Below are 21789 nucleotides of genomic sequence, written 5' to 3' on the forward strand. Positions count from 1 at the left end.
AATCCACCCCCAAAAAATGCAAATTTTTTTGAAATTGTCTGACAAAATACCTTTTTGTTTAAAAACAAGCGCATATACAGCAGTTCAGAAGACTCTATAATGCAGGACGGTGGACCACCCAAAGACATTCTTCTATAATATAATAAACCATACAATATGTTCAACATTTTTTAAATAATTGAAATTCCAAGACCAAGGCCCCACCTCTGCTGCATCAGTAACCCATATATTGCCTAACGGACACAGACTGGAGTTGACTGATGCACGAGTACACACTACACACCCATCACCCGGGCTTCACAATCCACCCCAAAAAAACGCAAAATTTTATCAAAATTGTCTGACAAAATACCTTTTTTTTAAAAAAAAAAAAAAAAAAAAGTGCATATACAGCAGTTCAGAAGACTCTATAATGCAGGATGGTGGACCACTCAAAGACATTCTTCTCAAAAGTAAAAAACCACACAATGTTTGAAATTTGGTTAAAAAAATTATTACATGTGTGCATCTGTCTCCAAAAAATCAGATGGCAAAAGGATTCTAATCGCTAAAAATGATTAAACAGAGTTAATCCCTCTCCCTCTATTTATTTATTTTTTCATTAAAAAATAACAAGCGTTCCGTTAACGGTTAGCATTCTGCAAAATTCAATTTTATTACTGATAAAATTACCAGTAAATTTAACAATAACACTACCCAAGAGTGTTTAATTACCCCATACATTGCACCAGGAGCAGTCAAGAGTAGGCCTCAGCAGTACCCAAGAAGCTTTAATAACCCCTTACCTTGCCCAATCAATTGCGAGATCGAGCAATAACAGGTGTGTTATGGCCTCAGATGTCCTGGGCCGCACTAGCGCTCCACTGAATGGATTAGCGTGTCTCTATCTTTCAAGGACAGGTGCGTGTTGCACGCTGAAACCAGTTCGTGATAGGGATCTGTGATTGCAATTATTTAATCTTAAAACAAGGAATAACCAGTAAGTGAGGGTCATAAGCTGGCGTTTATTAAGTCCCTACCCTTTGTACACACCGCCCGTCGCTATAAGCGATTGGATTAGTTAGTGAGTTGGTTAATGAGGTCCTCGGATCGGCCCAGGCGAGGTAGGAGAAGGCCCTGGCAGAGCGCCGAGAATTTAACGATCATTGGTGAAATTTGCATTAAGCATGTATTTAGCTACTGCTAAACATTCAAAAATGTAAGGCCCAAGGCCAGAGGCACCAGGGAGGTAAGTAGTTCCGGAAAGACACAGAATTAGTCTGGAGCATGCATTTGCAGTACCCAAGAGGTTTTCATAACCCCTTACATTTAAAGATCAATGTTTACATTTGCATTAAGCATGTATTTAGCTACTGCTAAACTTCAAAAAATTATAGGCCCAAGGCCTGAGGCACCAGGGAGGCAAGTAGTTTGTGAAAGACACAGAATGAGTCTGGAGCAGTCATTCGCAGTACCCAAGAGGGTTTCATAACCCCTTACATTTAAAGATCAATGTTGACATTTGCATTAAGCATGTATTTAGCTACTGCCAAACTTCAAAAAATTATAGGCCCAAGGCCGGAAGCTTCAGTTTTCCCCATATTAGGAGCATAGTTGTCCCCCAGATTATGCAGCATAGATGTCACCCAGATTAGGCAGCATAGATGTCCCCCAGATTAGGAGCATAGTTGTCCCCCAGATGAGGCAGCATAGATGTCACCCAGATTAGGAGCATACTTGTCCCCCAGATTAGGCAACATAGATGTCACCCAGATTAAGCAGCATAAATGTCCCCCAGATTAGGAGCATACTTGTCCCCCAGATTAGGCAGCATAGATGTCACCCAGATTAGGCAGCATAGATGTCACCCAGATTAGGAGTATACTTGTCCCCCAGATTAGGCAGCATAGATGTCATCCAGATTAGTCAGCATACTTGTCCCCCAATCAGCGCGGGCCGGTCAGAGCCAATCAAAGGGCCGTATGTGGCAAGCGGGCCCAGGTCTGCCCCAGAGGGTTTCATAACCGACCACAATAGAGAAAAATTTCTTGTAAGAGCATGGTCAATCTACTCAGACCCATCTGTCATTGGTGGCTGATCCATACCTGATTCATCTTGACAAACGTCAGTCTCTCCACATTTTTAGTGGACAGACGAGTTCGCCTTGGGGTGACTATGGCCCCGGCCGCACTAAACACCCGCTCTGATGGCACACTACTGGCCGGGCAGGACAGCTTTTCCAGGGCAAACTCCGCTAGTTGCGGCCATAAATCGAGTTTGGCTGCCCAGAAGTCCAGCGGATCTTCAACGGTTGTTGGCAGGGTCATGTCAAGGTAAGCCACCACCTGCTGGTTCAGGTCCTGCTCCATGTCCACCTGCTGCTGATAAGAAGCTTCACTATGCGGCTGAAGGAAGCTACTCATCAGCAACTGTAGACTCAGGCTGCTGCTGATTGAGCCGGTACTGCTCCTGCCACCCCTCCCCTCCGCAGCAGCCGTGGCAGTGGAAGGTGAGCGAAGAGGGCCCCCCGAGTCAGACCTGCGAGTAGATGGACCATGTGGCCGATAGGCATCGGCCAACCGACTACGTAGAAGCTCCCTGAAGTAGGTCAGTTTGTCCTCCCTCTCAGTGGGTGTAAAAAAAGGCCCCCATTCTGGGCCGGTAGCGAGGGTCTAATAAGGTGGAGATCCAGAAGTCATCGCGCTGACGAATTTTGACAATTCGGGGGTCACTACGCAAGCAACTCAGCATGCATCGTTCCATTTGTGACAGTGACTCGCTGGGACTACTTGCCTCCATCTCCACTGCATACTGCCACGGTGTGTCTGGGTCCTCTGTCTCACCTCCCTCATAATAACCCTCCAGCTCCTCTGGCTGCTCCTGCTCCTCCTCTCCAGTCCAATGACCAGAAACACTGGCCATCTCATCCACCGTAAACTGTGCTCATCATCCTCCTCCAGTTCATCCCCCACAGGACTCATGTAGCCTTCTGATGTAGGCGCAAAATCTCCATTGCTGTGACCAGCCATGTTTTCAATCATTTTTTGGAGTAAATGTAAGAGTGGAATTATGTCGTTCATGGCGTAATTCGAGCGACTAACAAAAAATGTGGCTTGCTCAAAGGGCCTCAGCAAACGGCAGGTGTCACGTATGAGCTTCCACTCGTTCACATTGAAGTTACACAGGGGAGTACTCCTATCTGCTTGTATCATCAAAAAATCTGTGATGGCTTTTCTTTGTTCATGTAGTCTGTCCAACATATGGAGGGTGGAATTCCAATGTGTGGCAACGTCACAAATGAGACTATGTTGTGGGATACCGTTCTGACGCTGCAGCTCAAGCAAAGTGTGCTTGGCGGTGTACGAGTGGCTGAAGTGCATGCACAGTTTCCTTGCCATTGTCAGGACATCTTGCAAATGGGGTGAAGACTTGATGAACTTCTTGACAACCAGATTCAACACGTGTGCCATGCAGGGCGAATGGTTCACACTTCCTTGTCGCAGCGCGGCCACAATGTTCTTCCCATTGTCGGTCACCATGGTTCCCATTTCCAGATTTCGTGGAGTAAGCCATACTCGGATTTCTTCCCTAATGAACTTTAGCAGTTCCTCCCCTGTGTGACTCTGTTCGCCAAGGCAAACCATGTGAAGGACGGCTTGACACCGCTGTGCCCTACACACGTGGTACGATGAAGGGCCACCAAGATTTGGATATGCAGTGGAGGCCGAGGACACGGGGGAGGAGGAGGAGGCGCACACTGTAAAAGGACCAACTGCCTGGGAGCCAGATCGTGGAGGAGGAAGCGGTGTGACCTGTCCAAGTTGCTGTTGTGGCTGTGCAGGAACAACATTTACCCAGTGGGCCGTAAAAGACATGTATTGTCCCTGCCCATAGTTACAGCTCCACACGTCGGCGCTGCCGTCCACTTTTGAACACACCGACAGGCTCAAGGACTGGCCCACCTTCTCTTGTACAAACTTATGCAGGGCTGGTACTGCCTTCTTTGCAAAGAAATGACATCTTGGGACTCTCCACCTCGGCTCGGCACAAGCCATCAATTCCCTGAAAGCTGCAGAGTCCACCAGTTGGAAAGGGAGGGACTGCAACACCAGCAACTTGGACAGGAGCACATTTAACTTCTGCGCCGTTGGATGAGTGGGCGCATACTGTTGTCTCTTGGACATGGCTTCGCTGATCGATTGTTGGCGGAATGGCTGACTACGAGCGGAAGAAGCAGGAGCGCAAGAAGGAGGGTTTGACACAATGCTCCCTTTCGGCTGAGGTGGTGGAGCCTTGGCTGGATGTCGGAGGGAGCGGATGGCCACTGGGTGATGCGGCAGGCTGGACCACCACCTCGGAGCCACGGTTATCCCAGACTGCTTTATGGTGGCGAATCATGTGTTGACGCAGGGCCGTGGTGCCGAGATTGGGACCCTGGCCACGCTTAACTTTCTGCTGACAGATTTTGCATGTGACTATGCTAAGGTCCTCCGGATTCTTTATGAAGAACAACCACACCGCAGAGTAGCTGATTTTCCCACCAGCAGTCCGCACTATTTCACTGCTATTGGCGCCGTCTCCAGGAACCCCTGTTCCACTACCTCCCTGAATGGTAGCTTGCCGCAAAGCAGGTGGTCTCCCCCTGGCACCTTTGGCTCCTGAATTTCCACTACTGCCACCACCACGCTGATTGCCAACCGTTCTACCGCCTTGCTGCCTCATAGACAAAGAGCCAATCTCTTCTCCTGATGATGATGAAGCCCCGGCTTCTGCACCCAGCTCCCAATTGCGATCGGCTTCATCATCATCAAAAGATGTGTGCACGTCACTGATGTCCTCCTCGTGTTCCACAACAATGGGGGAGATTTATCAAAACCTGTCCAGATGAAAAGTTGCCCATAGCAACCAATCAGCTCGCTTTTTTCTTTTTTAACAAGGCCTTTGGAAAATGAAAGCAGTGATCTGATTGGTTGCTCTGGGCAACTGGGCAACTTTTCCTTTGCACAGGTTTTGATAAATCTCCCCCAGTGTCTGCCTCAGGACCCTGAGCAATTGAAACACCGCCTCCCACGTCACTCTCCGCATCACTACTTGGCCGCCTTGCGGAGCAAGGGACGCATGTCTCCTCACATTCTTGGCTGCCCATTAGATGCTGACTGTCCTCTATTACATCGTCCTCGCTAAATAGTGGAGCTGAACCCAAAGCATGAGATACTTCTTTGGGAGAGGGAACAGCATAGGACAAAGGCAATTGGATTACGGGGACTGCTCCAGGGCCATGCCATCTGAGGGTTGTGTCTGAGGAACCCACCGACTCTTGACTGGGGTTGTCAGATGTCGCTTGTGATGATGGGGATGAGTGTGCAAACCAATTGACGAGGAGAGATGGGTCGATGACACGACCGCTGGGTGTTAACGGGAGCTCAGGCCTATTGCTGTGACTCCTGCTGCCACTCGCCCCAAGTCTGCTGCCAACTCTGCCTGACGTATGTAGGCCTCTGCCTCTTCTCTGTGCACGTCCTGGCACTTCCCTGCCTGACATACTTAGTGCGTTTATGAGGGTATAGAACAGCAGCAGGCGATTACTTACGGCTGTCCTTTCAAAGTATATAGGCCCTAGACAGAATAACAGTTACTAAATAGTACACTCCTTTGTTGTATGTATGCCCTTTGCAATGATGAGCGCACTGTTAAGCATATTTATACACAGAAAAAAACTATTTTTTTGTTGTATACACCAGCCAGTGTATACTAATGTGTGGAATAGCACTGAATTTAGCACCGAGACCGAAATACAGGTACTAAATAGTACACTACTTGGTTGTATGTTTGCAATGATGAGCGCACCGTTAAGCGTATTTGTACGCAGGAAAAACTTTTTTTTTTTCTTTAAAACACCGGCAGGTGTATAACGTGTGGTATAACACTTAATTTAGCACAGAGACAGAAAAAAAGATGGTATATGGTACACTATTTGCTTGAATTTAGGCCCTTTGCAATGATAAGGCCAGTGTTAAGCATATTTTTATGCAGGAAAACCTTTTTTTTTCTTTAATACACCGGCAGGTGTATAACGTGTGACACTTAATTTAGCACAGAGGCAGAAAATAAGGTAGTATGTGGTACACTATTTGCTTGTATACAGGTCCTTTGCAATGATAAGGCCACTGTTAAGCGTATTTGTACTCAGGAAAAACTTATTTTTCTTTAATACACCGGCAGGTGTATAACATGTGGTATAACACTGAATTTAGCACAGAGACAGAAAAAAAGGTGGTATATCTTACGCTATTTGCTTGTATGTAGGCCCTTTGCAATGAATAAGGCCACTGAAAAAGCGTATTTGTACTCAGGAAAAAAAATATGTCTTTAATACACCGGCAGGTGTATAACATGTGGTATAACACTGAATTTAGCACAGAGACAGAGTAACAGGTGAAAAATGGTAAAAAGGCACTGAAGTCCACACTAATATGACTTATTTCTGAACAGCAGCAGGACCCAACAGTGCAGCACCACCAAAAAAAAAAATCCAGGGATTAAACCCTAAATTGCGCTCTGTCACACAATTCTGAGCAGCAGAAGATTTGTGGAGCAAAAAAAAAAACTCAGTAGAGCTGAAAAATGAGGAGATGAGATGGTTGATAAAGTTCAGGCAGCTTGGAGATCTGTATGAGGCAGCTGACAGCTATCTGCCCCTCTCTGCTGCAATGCTCAATAAGGTGAATAGGAGGTTTAGCAATCAATGATCATTCTCAGTGTAACAGCAAAGCACTCTGCACTCCTGCCTTTCCCTAATGCTGATGTGACTAGCAGTTGCAGTGTAACGCTGTGGTATGAGCTATTCACACACACGCAGTCCCGTCCTCTCCATCTGAGTGCATAGATTAAATGAAGAGAGGCAAGATGGCCGCTGATTATATAGGGGCTGTGACATCACAGGGGTCGGTGAACACTGACAGGCTGCATCTCACATGTGGTTTTGGGTCAGCCCGCCTACCTTCATTCCTGCCGCTGTTTCCCGCCCTCCCATAATCCCCTGCCCCATGTACTCACATGTGGATCCACCATCTTAGCTCTATAATAGCCTGGAACGCTGTAAAATGGAGTGAATGAAGCGATTCGTGCGATAGAATCGCGGCGATATTCGTATTCGTTGCGAATCAAATTTTTCATGAGATTCATAACGAATTCGGGTTCGTCAAGTTCGATTCGCTCATCTCTACTTTGCACCATGAAGTTTTCTTTCTTGTTCAAAAGTGCAAAATCTTACATTAAACAATTACTTTAAATACTTATGGACAGGGTCTATTTTGACTTTCAAAATATTTATATATAGCCATTTCTTTTATTTCTTAATCCCTCTTTTCAAAAGTGTTTTTTGTCGTTTGCGCGTTTTTTTTTTTTTTATCATTATATTCTGAGAATCATAACTGTATGAAGGCAATTTTTTTGCATGATCAGTTGATTTTCATTGGTATGGTTTTGGTGTACATACAGCTTTAAGTTACTTTTTATTCAATTTCTTGGGAGATAGGGTGACATTGTTTTTTATTTATTTCAAGAATTTACCATGGAGGTTGCATAACATATTGTATCGATTATGGGGGACATATCACATTGTTTGCTTTGATAAACAAGTTCTGAAGGAACCTTTTTTGTTTTAGTTTTGCTTAGGTGCTACATATTTATAATAGTATTACAGGGGGCTATAAACACCTTGATAAATGTCCCCCTATGTGTTTTTATTTATATTTTTTTACATAATAAAACTTAGAAAAATGTTTCGTGAATATTTAAAGGGGTGGAATATTTAATAGTTAAAGGGGTTATCCAGGAAAAAACTTTCTTTTATATATCAACTGGCTCCAGAGAGTTAAACAGATTTGTAAATGACTTCTATTAAAAAATCTTAATCCTTTCAGTATTTTTGAGCTTCTGAAGTTTAGGTTCTTCTTTTCTGTCTAAGTAATCTCTGATGACACGTGTCTCAGGAACTGTCCAGTTTAGATAAGGTTTGCTATGGGAATTTGCTTATAAACTGGGCGGTTCTCGAGACACGTGTCATCAGAGATTACTTAGACAGAAAAGAACAAACTTAACTTCAGAAGCTCATAAGTACTGAAAGGATTAAGATTTTTTAATAGAAGTAATTTACAAATCTGTTTAACTTTCTGGAGCCAGTTGATATATATATAAAAAAGTTTTTTCCTGGAATACCCCTTTAATCTGCCCATACAATTCCTATACTTTTTAGCATCCTGTTAGGCCCTGTCTCTACCATGGAATAATATGTTTATAGAAATGAAATGCATGGGGGCCTTCATTAGGCCACTGGCTGTTATGGCAACCCAATCATGGCATCTAAAGGGTTAAATGGCAGAAGAGTGTGAACTGTATGTTACAGGTGTGTCATACATGTACAATGGGTTATGGGAAGAAAAGAAGAAGAAAAAAACAGCGCCACATCAGTCCAAGAGTCAGGTGCTATATTGAAGGTGAGCAAAGTTTACTTCAATTCTATTGTTAACTCTATTCTCACCATTGTAATAATTGGTATTCTTTAATGCTATGTCCATTGTGTTTCAGCTGGATTCATTTAGATACAAATGATTCTATAGCCTTGAGTTACACATCAACTCCTGTTATTCTGTTTTCCACAATCACAAGAAGTGGCACTTTCCAATTAACTTTAATGGAACCTTACATTTAACAGGTTGAATAAGAAAGTGCACTCATTTATCTTCACTTATTGGGGACATTTAATTTAAATGAAGAATACCTAAGTCTTTTTGGGTGCCGGGGAGTATGGGTAAGCAATATGAAAGAATATTTTACTAAATTTGCACCCAGAAGTGAAACCAGTCTAATATTTAGCATTCTGGAAGATTATAACAGCAGATTGCCCTAGAACCTGCACAGATGTATACATATATGTGTTGCAGGGTACAGATAGGGACAGTCATTGAGGCTCCTAAATTCTGTGACTGTTTTGGATCAAGGCACTTAATGACAGACATTGGCAGGATCGTAGATGTCCATCAATGGCTGTAAGTACATGGCTGCTTCTGCTCTTGCTTTATAGACAGCACACTCTGGGTTAATTAACCCCTTAAGAACCGGGGGGGTTTCCGTTTTTGCATTTTCGTTTTGTGCTCCTTGCCTTTAAAAAATCATAACTCCTTCAATTTTGCACCTAAAAATCCATATGATGGCTTATTTTTTGCGCCACCAATTCTACTTTGTAATGGCGTCAGTCATTTTGCCCAAAAATCTATGGTGAAACGGAAAAAAAAATCATTGTGCGACAAAATTGAAAAAAAAACGCAGTTTTGTAACTTTTGGGGGCTTCCGTTTCTACGTAGTACATTTTTCGGTAAAAATTACACCTTATCTTTATTCTGTAGGTCCATACGATTAAAACGATACCCTACTTATATAGGTTTGATTTTGTCGGATTTCTGGAAAAAATCATAACTACATGCAGGAAAATTAATACGTTTAAAATTGTCATCTTCTGACCCCTATAACTTTTTTATTTTTCCGTGTATGGGGCAGTATGAGGGCTCATTTTTTGCGCCGTGATCTGAAGTTTTTAACGGTACCATTTTTGCATTGATAGGACTTATTGATCAAAAAATGCACTATTTTGGACTTTGGAATTTTTTTGCGTGCACGCCATTGACCGAGCGGTTTAATTAATGATATGTTTTTATAATTCGGACGTTTCCGCATGCGGTGATACCATATATGTTTATTGTTATTTTTATTTACACTGTGTTTTTTTTTTATTGGAAAAGGGGGGTGATTCAAACTTTCAATAGGGGAGGAGTTAAATGATCTTTATTCACTTTTATTTTTTAACTTTTTTTTTGCAGTGTTATAGGTCCCATAGGGACCTATAACACTGCACACACTGATCTTCATCATTGATCACTGGTTTCTCATAGGAAACCAGTGAACGACGATTCTCCTGCATGATCTCAGGCACTGAGCAGTCATTTGGCGATCGGACAGCGAGGAGGCAGGTAGGGGCCCTCCCGCTGTCCTGTAAGCTGTTCGGGATGCCGCGATTTCACAGCGGCTATCCCGAACAGCCCACTGAGCTAGCCGGCAACTTTCGCTTTCGGTTTTAGCCGCGCGGCTCAGCTCTGAGCGCGTGGCTAAAGGGTTAATAGCTTTTAGAGGCGGGTCCCGGCTTCACTATGACGGCAGGCACGCCGTGATATGATGCGGGGTTACTGTGTAACCCCGCGTTATATCAGGAGAGCAGGACCAAGGACGTACCGGTATGTCCTTGGTCCTTAAGGGGTTAATACCTTAACTCTTGTGGTCTAATTCCAATTTTAATCCCTTAAGGACACAGCCATTTTTTTTTGCAAATCTGACCACCTTCACTTTATGGATTAAAAACCCTGGGATGCTTGTTTTTTTTGTGACACATTGTACTTTAATATAGTGCAAAATTTTCATCAATACTTGCATCATTTCTTAGTGAAAAACTCCAAGATTTCATAACAATTTTTGAAAATTTTGCATTTTTCTAACTTTGAAACTTTCTGCTTGTAAGGAAAATTGACATGTTAAATAAATTATATATTCAATCACATATACAATATGTCTGCTTTATGTTGGCATCATAAAGTTGACATGTTGTTGCTTTTTGAAGACATTAGAGGGCTTCAAAGTATAGCAGAAATGTTCCAAATTTTCTTGAAAAATTCTATATCTTAGTTTTTCAGGGACCAGTACAGTTTGAAGTGGATTTGAGGGGCTCTTCTATGAGAAATCCCCCATAAATGACCCCATTATAGAAACTGCACTCCTAAAAGTATTCAAAATGACATTCAGAAAGTTTGTTAACCCTTTAGGTGTTTCATAGGAATAGCAGCAAAGTGGAAGAGAAAACTCAATATAAATCTAAATATTTTGCAGTAACATGTTCTTGTAGACCCATTTTTTTCCCCTTTTTACTAGGAGAAAAAGTCCACCAAAATGTGTAACCCAATTTCTCTTGAGTAATACTTCATATGTGGATGTAAAGCGTTCTGCAGGTGCACTAGAGGGCTCAGAAGGGAAGGAGCAACTTTGGGATTTTCAAGACAATTTTGCTGAAATGGTTTATGGTGGGCATGTCGGAATAAGGAAGCCCCCATGGTGTCAGAACAGCAAAAAAAAAAGGCACACTATTTGGGAAACTACACCCCTCAAGGAATGTAACAAGGGGTACAGTGAGGCCTAACGCCAGACAGGTGTTTGATGAATTTCAGTTGAAGTTAGACGTGAAAATGAAAAATGTAATTTTTTTCACTAAAATACTGGTGTTACCCCAAATTAAGCATTTTCACAAGGGGAAAGAAAGCAAGAGCCAGCGCACGGTCTTCAGATTTATTCAAGAGGTATAAACAGGTAACAGGATGGTACACATACCGGCACTCCGGATAGGATGTGACGCGTTTCGGGTCACGTGACCCTTTGTCTGTTTGACAAAGGGTCACGTGACCCGAAACGCGTCACATCCTATCCGGAGTGCCGGTATGTGTGCCATCCTGTTACCTGTTTATACCTCTTGAATACATCTGAAGACCGTGCGCTGGCTCTTGCTTTCTTTCTTCATATTTCTGAGGAGACTGCCGGGTGCAAGGAAAGGAGTAGCTGACTATCTTCTATTTTCATTTTCACAAGGGGTAGAAGGAGAAAAAGACCCCCAAAATTTGTAACCCCATCTCTTCTAAAGTATGAAAATACCCCATATGTGGACATAAAGGGCTCTACCAGCGCACTACAATGCTCAGAATAGATGGAGCAAAATTTGGCCTTTGGAGAGAGAATTTTGCTGAAATGGTTTTTAGGGGGCATGTCGCATTTAGGAAGCCCCCATGATGGCAGAAAAGCAAAAAAACACCCCACATAGCATACTATTTGGGAAACTACACTCCTCAAGGAATGTAACAAAGGGTCCAGTGAGCCTTAACATTCCACAGGTGTTTACGAAATTTTCATTACATTTGGACGTGAAATTAAAAAATTAAAAAAAATTCACTAAACTGCTGGTGTTACCCCAAATTTTTTATTTTCACAAGGGGTAATAGGATAAAGTGCCCCCAAGCTAGTGCTAATTGAGGAACTATATACCATATGCTTATATAAATGACATGTGTGCATATATATAGTGCATATGATGATATTAATCCAGTACACAATCCAGTAGCTGTGTATATTTTCTTTTTATATAAAGTTATAGCAAAGTAGAAGTGCTAAATAAAGACCAAAGTGCATATAAATATTATTAAAGTGACTTGTGCATCAAACAAATCAATTCCAATCATATATAAAAACAACATCACAATCATGTGAAAATAAATAAAGGACACACAACACATATAGATCTTCTTGGCTCTTCCAATTGCACGTGTTCCATTAATGATCCTTGATTTTTCCTGGAATTTCTATATCATGTGAAGGCTTCAACAAATATGGAGTATCTGACTAGAGTATTAAAATATTAGAACATCCACATCTATCATAGTAAATTATGTTTGCACTGCTGCATGATATATGTTGGTGAATGTCAAAATGTCTTGTACTGTCTGCTGAGGCAAATGATGGTGCTCTTGCAATATTTTCACATGGACAACAATCCCTGCATGGAAATAAAAACTACCCGTGGCCCTCAAGATCCAAAAGGATTCTGAATTTTGGCCATATAGTTCTTCCCTTCTAAAAAGTCTTTCAAGCTCTTTCCTCTGTCAGCTGTCTTAAAGGGGTGCTCCGCCCCTAGGCATCTTATCCCCTATCCAAAGGATAGGGGATAAGATGTCAGATTACCGCGGTCCCGCTGCTTGGGAAGAGCCCCGGGATCGCCGCTGCGGCACCACGCTATCATTACTGCACAGAGCTAGTACTGCACGGCTCCGCCCCTCGTGACGTCATGGTCCACCCCCTCAATACAAGTCTATGGGAGGGGGCGTGGTGGTCTAGGGGCGGAGTACCCCTTTAAGTTTATTTTCTGTTAAACGGGGTGCTATAAAAACAATTTTCATTTTTTAATACCCCTCAATGTTTTTGTGTAGCCGACCTAATCATCTCCTCCTGACAATTGTAGGTTGAAATAAATTGTGTCCTATTTATTACCTTTTTTCCCATTCTTTATTCACTCGGAGGTTAGTTCTTTTTGTGTACCTTACTCTATTTCTCGTAGTGCGTCTTCTACATCTCCTTTCTAGGAATCGTTCTGCAGAATCTTCTGTAGTTCATATTTCCACTCAGAGGAACATATCCTCTTCATTCTTTTAAAGATTTTCTCTTCTCTAATTTTTGTAGATAAGTGAGATTATTATGCCAATATAACTGCCATGTAGAAGAGATAGACATACTCACTATATTAAAAAAGTGCAATCAAGTTTCTGACAGTTTTTCATTTAAGCATTTTTTATGGCATGCATATGAATGTGATATAAAAGATTTGAAAAGTTTCCTTGAATCCGTTGGTGTGTATCAAGCTACAGTATATGACTAAATGTCAGTTTAATGCATGACTGCATAGCTTGAGTTTCCTTCTTATCAAATGTATACAGTGGTATAGGTATGATGGATAGCTTAGAAAAGCAAATTTCATGGCACTGGACACAGATTAAATCAATAAAGTTATAAGAAATAAGAAAATTGATATTAAAACGCTATATTTCTTTCACATTTCTAAAATATGCACAGTACTTCAGTATTGTAGCTCCTGGGTTATGGTTAAAACAAGAGAATAAATGTTTGGAAATGGACTCTTCACAAAGATATTACATGGATTTTTTACGCTCTACATTCAGATTTATATACATTTATTTTACACTATAATTTCAAAGAAGATGGTGATTATAGCTGGATTAAATTGCACCGCAATTGTACAGCACAGCACCTACTTACTGCTTATTGCTAAGCATGACATAGTGTTGGTGAAAGCGCACTGTACTGAATAGACTGGTACTGTGCTTGGAAATGTTACGTAGTACCCTACAATAGATATCATGTGGAGGGAGAAGAGGCTACCAATGACTTGACTTTGCAAAGTGCTATGTGAGCAGAAATAAAAGAAACAGGAGGAGCACAGCAAGTAAGGGTTAAAGGGGTTATCCAGGGAAAAACTTTTATATATATATATATATATATATATATATATATATATATATATATATATATACATATATCAAATGGCTCCAGAAAGTTAAACAGATTTGTAAATTACTTCTATTAAAAAATCTTAATCCTTTCAGTACTTATGAGCTTCTGAAGTTAAGGTTGTTCTTTTCTGTCTAAGTGCTCTCTGATGACACGTGTCTCGGGAACCGCCCAGTTTAAAAGCAAATCCCCATAGCAAACCTCTTCTGAACTGGGTGGTTCTCGAGACACTTGTCATCAGAGAGCACTTAGACAGAAAAGAACAACCTTAACTTCAGAAGCTCATAAGGACTGAAAGGATTAAGATTTTTTAATAGAAGTGATTTACAAATCTGTTTAACTTTCTGGAGCCAGTTGATATATAATTTTTTTTTCCTGGAATACCCCTTTAACATGTCACTACTGATGATGATGAAAAGCTAAAAGGAGGTGGTCGGATATCGGAGGGAGGTCACCCCCTTCACCAAACTTTGAGAGAACAGAAAGTAAATCAGAAACTTTGATAAAATTATCTTTCTCTGAGTAGCGGCTGAATTGTAAACTGTTTCTATTTAAGATTATTCAGAAAGTTGCTTAATTTGAAGGAAACAGATCGACATAGCTTTTAACAACATTTCTTATTGCTGATATCATATAAAATAATTCCATTTGTTTTATTGTATATGCACAAAATATTCACTACAATTTTTATAATAAATAAAAAGGTTGTCTTACCAAAATAAATCCTTTCTATAACAAAGCAGGTGCACAATGAACCCATTAATGCATGCCCAGCTCCTAGAAAACCATTAAAGTTGTACTCTGGTGGAAAACGTTTTTTTTTTTTTTTTTAACCCCTTAAGGACTCAGCCCATTTTGGCCTTAAGGACTCAGACAATTTAATTTTTACGTTTTCATTTTTTCCTCCTCGCCTTCTAAAAATCATAACTCTTTTATATTTTCATCCACAGACTAGTATGAGGGCTTGTTTTTTGCGCGACCAGTTGTCCTTTGTAATGACATCACTCATTATATCATAAAATGTATGGCGCAACCAAAAAACACTATTTTTGTGGGGAAATTAAAACGAAAAACGCAATTTTGCTAATTTTGGAAGGTTTTGTTTTCACGCCGTACAATTTCTGGTAAAAATGACGTGTGTTCTTTATTCTGAGGGTCAATCCGATTAAAATGATACCCATTATTATATACTTTTATATTATTGTTGCGCTTAAAAAAAATCACAAACTTTTTAACCAAATTAGTACGTTTATAATCCCTTTATTTTGATGACCTATAACTTTTTTATTTTTCCGTATAAGCGGCGGTATGGGGGCTCATTTTTTGCGCCATGATCTGTACTTTTTTTTGATACCACATTTGTATATAAAAAACTTTTAATACATTTTTTATAATTTTTTTTTTAATAAAATGTATTAAAAAAGTAGGAATTTTGGACTTTTTAAATTTTTTTTCGTTCACGCCGTTCACCGTACGGGATCATTAACATTTTATTTTAATAGTTCAGACATTTACGCACGCGGCGATACCAAATATGTCTATAAAAAATGTTTTTTACGCTTTTTGGGGGTAAAATAGGAAAAAACGGATGTTTTACTTTTTTATTGGGGGAGGGGATTTTTCACTTTTTTTTAACTTTTACTTTTACATTTTTTTACATTTTTTTTTACACTTGAATAGTCCCCATAGGGGACTATTCATAGCAATACCATGATTGCTAATACTGATCTGTTCTATGTATAGGACATAGAACAGATCAGTATTATCGGTCATCTCCTGCTCTGGTCTGCTCGATCACAGACCAGAGAAGGAGACGCCGGGAGCCGCACGGAGGAAGGTGAGGGGACCTCCGTGCGGCGTTATGAATGATCGGATCCTCGCAGCAGCGCTGCGGGCGATCCGATCGTTCATTTTAATCGCGAACTGCCGCAGATGCCGGGATCTGTATTGATCCCGGCACCTGAGGGGTTAATGGCGGACGCCCGCGAGATCGCGGGCGTCGGCCATTGCCGGCGGGTCCCTGGCTGCGATCAGCAGCCGGGATCAGCCGCGCATGACACGGGCATCGCTCCGATGCCCGCGGTTATGCTTAGGACGTAAATGTACGTCCTGGTGCGTTAAGTACCACCTCACCAGGACGTACATTTACGTCCTGCGTCCTTAAGGGGTTAATCAACTGGTTCCAGAAAGTTAAACAGATTTGTAAATTACTTCTATAAAAAAATAAATAAATAAATCCTTCCAGTACTTATTAGCAGCTGTATACCACAATGGAAATAATTTTCTTTTTGGATTTCTTTTCTGTCCACAGTGCTCTCTACTGACACCTCTGTCTTTGTCAGGAACTGTCCAGAGCAGGAGAAAAGCCACATAACAAACATATGCTGCTCAGGACAGTTCCTAAAATGGAGAGAGGTGTCAGCAGAGAGCACTGTGGACAGACAGAAAAGAAATTCAAAAAGAAAATAATTTCCTCTTTAGTATTCAGCAGCTTATAAGTGCTGGAAGGATTAAGATCTTTTAATAGAAGTAATTTAAAAATCTGTTTAACTTTCTGGCACCAGTTGATAAAAAAAAAAAAGTTTTCCGCCAGGGTACCCCTTTAATGATCCAATACGGTGAACAGCATAAAAAATGAGCTCTCACACAGCCCTGCTTACAGAAAAAAAAGTTGTAGGGGACAGAATAGGGCAATTTTAAGCATACTTTTCTTGTTAAAAAAGTTTATATTTATTTAAAAGCAGTGCAATAATAGAAAAGCTTGTAAACATGGGCATCATTTTAATCGTATTGACCCACAGAATAAACATAACGTCAGTTTTACAGTAAATTTCACTGTGTAAAAACAAAAACCCCAAACCACAAAAGTTGCAAAACAAGCCCTCATATACATTTGTGCAGTGGCGTTGCGACCCGGGTGCGGGGGGTGCGGCCCGCACCGGGTGACACCAACCTAATGGAGTGACACCAAGACGCTCAGCAGCACCCACACCCCCTCCCCAGCTACACTGACACCCCCCTATGTGCCCGACCGGCCTCCCATCCGTCAGCACACACCCCCTGTGCTGTGTGTGCGGTGCGCCCGTCCGTTAGCAACCCCCCCCCCCCTTTCAGTGCGCCCGTCCGTCAGCAACCCCCCCCCCTCACCTTCACCAGTACTGTGCCCGGCCTCCGCTCCCACGTCTGCGCCGGCCTGACGTCACACCGCATGGCCGCGCAGGGGGACGTCAGTTACGTCACTCGCATTGCGCCCGGTGAGAAGGATCGCTGCGCTGGATGGGTGAGTGTGTGTGTCTGTCTCTATCTATGTTTGTGTGTGTGTGTGTGTGACTGTGTGTTTGTGTGACTCTGTGTGTGTGTGTGTGTGTGTGTGTGTGTGACTGTGTGTTTGTGTGACTCTGTGTGTGTGTGACTGTGTGACTCTGTGTGTCTGTCTGTGAGTGTGTGTCTCTCTGACTGTGTGTGTTTGTGTGTGTGTCTCTCTGTGTTGTATGTGTATTTTTTTTTGTGTGTGTGTGCATGTGTGTGTGTGTGTGTGGGGAGACTTTGACGCATTGTGGGGAACCTGCAAGGGAACCTGCGGCCTAATGTGGGGAGTCTATGCTACCTAATGTGGGGAGTCTATGCTACCTAATGTGGGGAGTCTATGCTACCTAATGTGCGGAGTATATGCTACCTAATGTGCGGAGTCTATGATACCTAATGTGCGGAGTCTATGCTACCTAATGTGGGGAGTCTATGCTAGCCAATGTTGGGAATCTGTGCTACCGAATGTGGGGAAACTGCTACCTAATGTGGGGAATCTGTGCTACCTAATATGGGGAAATTGCTACCTAATGTGGGGTAACTGGTACCTACCTAATGTGGGGAATCTATGCTGCCTAATGTGGGGAAAAGATGCTACCTAATGTGGGGAAACTGCTACCTACCTAATGTGGGGGAACTGCTGCCTACCTAATGCTCCCCCCCCTGGCAGTAGCACCCTCATCATCCGCCAACTACCCCCCCCCCAGCAGCACCTCCATCAGCAGATCCTGATGGTGGATGATGGCGGTGCTCCTGCCAGGAGGATGATCCTGCCGATGGATGATGGGGGTGATACTGCCAGGGGGGATGGCCAGTAGCACCCTCATCATCCTTCAGCAACACCCCCCCCCAGTAGTAGCACCCCGATCATCCACTAGCAACACCACCAATACCCCCCTCCCGTGGTAATAGCATCAGCTAACGGATGTTGAGGGGTGTTACTGCGGTTGTGGTATTATATTCAGAGGGTGCACTGTATGGCAACGTTATATTCAGAGGGCGCAGTTTGTGGTAGTATTATATTCAGAGGGCGCAGTTTGTGGTAGTGTTATATTCAGAGGGCACAGTGGGTGGTAGTATTATATTCAGAGGGCGCAGTTTGTGGTAGTATTATTAGAGATGAGCGAACTTACAGTAAATTTGATTCGTCACGAACTTGTCGGCTCAGCAGTTGATGCCTTATCCTGCGTAAATTAGTTCAGCCTTCAGGTGCTCCGGTGGGCTGGAAAAGGTGGATACATTCATAGGAAAGATTCTCCTAGGACAATATCCACCTTTTCCAGCCCACGGGAGCACCTGAAAGCTGAACTAATTTATGCAGGAAAAGTCATCAACTGCCGAGCCGAGAAGTTTGTGACGAGTTGAATTTACTGTAGTTTGCTCATCTCTAAGTATTATATTCAGAGGGCGCAGTGGGTGGTAGTAATATATTCAGAGTGTACAGTATGTGTTGGTATTATATTCAGAGGGTACAGTATGTGATAGTATTATATTCAGGGGTACAGTATGTGATAGTATTATATTCAGGGGTACAGTAAGTGGCATATTTATATTCAGAGGGTACAGTATATGGTAGTATTATATTCAGAGGGTACAGTATGTGATAGTATTATATTCAGGGGTACAGTATGTGGCAGATTTATATTCAGAGGGTACAGTATGTGTTGGTATTATATTCAGAATGTACAGTGTGTGGTAGTATTATATTCAGTGGGTATGGTGTATGGAAGGTTTATAATCAAAGAGTATAGTGTATAGTAGTATTATATTTAGAGGATACAGTGTCTGTCAGGTTTATAATAATTATTGTTTTCATATAGAGGATGAGAATGCGCTGACATAGTGAGGAGACGTCTGGGCATCACATTGTACAGACAGAAGTTTTAGCTGGACCAGGCGGTATGTACCATCTGAATTAGATAAGGGAAGACTATAAAGAAGACGTCACCTGTAATCACTGATATCATTGTGTATTCTCCTCACTATAGAGAAGACGTCACCTGTAGTCACTGATATCATTGTGTATTCTCCTCACTATGTCCTATCAGAGCTGTAGTCGCTTGTCAGTTCTACAGTTATGGTCAGTGAAATTACAACTCCCAGCATAACCTCACCACTGCATAAAGGGGTACTCTACTGGAAAACATTTTTTTTAATCAACTGGTGCTACAAAGTTAAACAGATTTGTAAATTACTTCTATTTAAAAATCTTAATCCTTCCAGTACTTATTAGCTGCTGTATAAGCGATTCACAGGAAGTTATTTTCTTTTTTAATTTCTTTTCTGTCTGACCACAGTGCTCTGTGCTGACACCTCTGTCCATGTCAAGAACTGTCCATAGTAGGAGCAAATCCCCATAGCAAACCTATCCTGCTCTGGACAGTTCCTGACATGGACAGAGGTGTCAGCAGAGAGCGCTTCCTGTGGAACACAGTAGCCAGGAGCAGTTGTGTGTGAAGCAGCTTTGGGTGTGTCCCTTTTTGTGTTTCTCCAGAGTTCCAGAGGCAGAGCAGGTGATTCACCAACCTTTCCCAGGGGTGTGGCAGGCTCCTTGGGAGAGTTTTCCCTGCATGGAGCCCCTGGCCTCCACTCCCCGTTCTTCCAGGCTGGCGGGGGGTGGAGAGAAAACAGCGACAGCCATTTTTCCGGCCGGAGGAAGAAGATCTGGCAGAGTCTGCAGCAATGCAGGCTCGGCTCCTCCGGCAATGGGTGCCAGCCAGAGATCCAGTGGAAGGAAGGCGAGGAGGCAAAGTATTGAGTTGTGGGCTGAGAGAGGGCCCGAAGAGTCCAGCGAGACCTACTGCTCCCGCATGACCGCACGGTTTGCGGAATACGACCGCTGCGGTAGGGAGCTTAGGTTGATGAGAGAGGACCTGCGTGGAGCCCAGAATCTGGCGTGCTCTGGGTCCAAAAAGAATAAACTGGAACTGAAAAAGAGGATTGCAGCCCTGAAGAAAGACATTGCAAAGATGGAGGAGAGGAGAGCAGAGATCCTGGAGGGAAGCGGTCTCTTCAGGGAGAAGATGGAGAACCGGGATCGGTTTGCCGCCATGAAATCCCCAGGTAAGGTGGAGGTGGATGATGGGGAGAGTAGTGGCGGTGAAGAAAGAGAGGATGGTGGTGTTGGTGTAAAGGAGGAGGAGGAGGTGGAGGAGAAGAAGTTGGAGGAAAGTGTACAGGTTGTGGAGGATGATGTATTGCCTGACCCTACTCCCTGTGACACCCAGACCACTAAGACTCAGGACAGCTACATAGAGCCGGCTCAGGTGGCACTACCGCTAAGCGATAGTGAGGATGATGATGTGGAGAGTGAGGCTGGGGGATTGCTGAGGGCTATAGTGATGCAGGAGTCCCCAGCCCACCTCCAGAATTTTACATTTGGTGATGACCAGTGTGATGACACATTAGTAAAAAGAAAGGCAAAAAAACAGAAGACCCAGGAAACTGTGCATTATGTGTTCCGTCCTTTCCAGCAGTCTGGGCCAGCTGCAAAGCTGGTTCAGGCTGCTGGGTCCTCTAAACTGCCAGACTCCGTTTCTGTGGTGGAACGGAGCCAGCATGGGGGATACAGCATGGCGTCAGTAAAAGCTGCAGACGCAATAGATGTGAAGCCCACCCATCCTGCCGGTAGGGAGGGGCAGGATGGGCTCATGGTGGGCAGTGCGGGTTATGCCCCTGGGTGCTCGGGGGGCGGTTCCCCGAGTACTGTGGGCATTACCGGCACTGCAAGGCACTCCCCTGTGAGGGGGGGGAGTGTCCGGGCGCCGGGATTATCCACAGAGCCTGTGAAGTCGGGTGAAGCAGGTGCTGGCGCTGTGGGAGGAGCTGGGGTGCGCCCGGTGGGGCAGTCCCAGAATCAGGATGTGATAGCAGCCATGAAGGAGAAGCCATCGGCGTCGACCCCAGCAGCGGCTAAGCCAGCACAAAGGGCTTTACTAAAGCCAGCCATACTACAAGTCCCAGCCAGCCCAGAATTTGTTAGTCAGGACAAGAATGTAGGATGTGATATTGATGGGTGTAGTAGTGTTGTGGGTGAGATGAGTGTATGTGGGAGTGTCAGTGGAGTGAATGTTGATGGGAGTGGTAATAGTATGGCTGGAAATAAAGAGGTTGAGAGTTGTGGTGTGAATGGTGTTGTAAGTGGTTCTGGCTCTGGGTCTGGTCCGGCTGCCCCCCCGGCAGTGACTGCTCCCAGGAGCTATGCTAATGTCGCTGCCGGGGGTTCAGGGGGGTCCCTGTCTCCGTTCGGCCCTGGGGGCCATTTGCAACAGCGCCTCCTGGAGGCTCTACGCAGGGGTGACAGGTCGATCCAGGTAGAGGGAAGGGGTGAGGTCG

Source organism: Hyla sarda, chromosome 1, assembly GCF_029499605.1.
Source record: "Hyla sarda isolate aHylSar1 chromosome 1, aHylSar1.hap1, whole genome shotgun sequence".
In the NCBI taxonomy this organism is placed as follows: Eukaryota; Metazoa; Chordata; class Amphibia; order Anura; family Hylidae; genus Hyla; species Hyla sarda.